The sequence below is a fragment of the Arvicanthis niloticus genome, chromosome 21 (assembly GCF_011762505.2).
Source record: "Arvicanthis niloticus isolate mArvNil1 chromosome 21, mArvNil1.pat.X, whole genome shotgun sequence".
NCBI lineage: Eukaryota > Metazoa > Chordata > Mammalia > Rodentia > Muridae > Arvicanthis > Arvicanthis niloticus.
Genome location: NC_047678.1, coordinates 8,398,047 through 8,399,145, shown reverse-complemented (window position 1 = coordinate 8,399,145; position 1,099 = coordinate 8,398,047).

The window sequence follows — 1,099 nt, the reverse complement described above, 5'->3', positions numbered from 1 at the left end:
AATGCAGTCAGGACTAAAGCAGAAGCCCTCAGCTAGAGAGTCTGTGGGAGGCAGGATTTCATAGGCCATTGCTGGAGGACAGAGACTCTTGTAAAGCTGAACTCATAGGAATGTAAATTGGGGCTAATGGACCTGAATCACTTATACTTCAAACTTGGAAGTTCATGGTGGCTTTTGGGTTTATTCTGTGTTATTACTACCTATTTAGAGGTTCTGGAAATGGTGATAAACAGCTAGAGTACATGGGCTGGCTTTCAATAAAGATCTTTATCAGGACCAAAATGATCTTGAGAAAGGCGTATTTTTTAATTCTGTATCCAATCTGGGAGAACAAGGCCAGTCCGTGTGTGTAGACATGTGTGACTATATGTGTGCGCTGAGGGTTATTTCTCTGTGTGTACCAGGCAACTGAGCTATGCTCCACCTCCCTGGTCCCTATTCCTCTTCCTGCATGATCTCTAAATACAGGACTGAGCCCATCTTGGGTTACAAGAATGCATTCGGTGGGATACATCACAGGTTAGGAAACCCAAGGTTTAGAGTTGCGTGTTTGTTTGGAGCAAGTTCCTTAACCTCTCTACAAGCCCCTGGTCCTCCATCTGAAGAACTGGATAAAGCAGGGCTGGAAGGGTGAACGTGGTTACGACGGTGAGAATGGACAGGTCTGTAACTGTGGCCAAACATGTAGTAGACACTCAGCCACGAAGTCACATCAACCCCACAAGGCCAGAGAAACAACAGAGGAGAGTGTGTGACATATGTCACCCCTAGTCAGAAGCCTTCTCTGTGCATCCATGTCTTTCTGAAGAGAGACCCTGAACCAAACTGCCTCCATCACTGGCACTTACCACTTCTCCCTGCTCTGCCTGCCCACTTCACATACATTCTAAGACTCTGAGTGACTGGGACAAATGTCAGTAAGTTTAATAGTCTTGCATAAAGGTCTATGCTGTGTTCTCAGGCACTCGGGGCTGAGGAAGGAAGAGTCCAAGTTTGATGTTAGCGTAAGCAACGTAATAGGATCCTGTCCCCAAAATGAAACCTTTGTATTACTGAAATATCATTTAAAAGCTACACAGACAGGGAGTAGCTGTTCAGG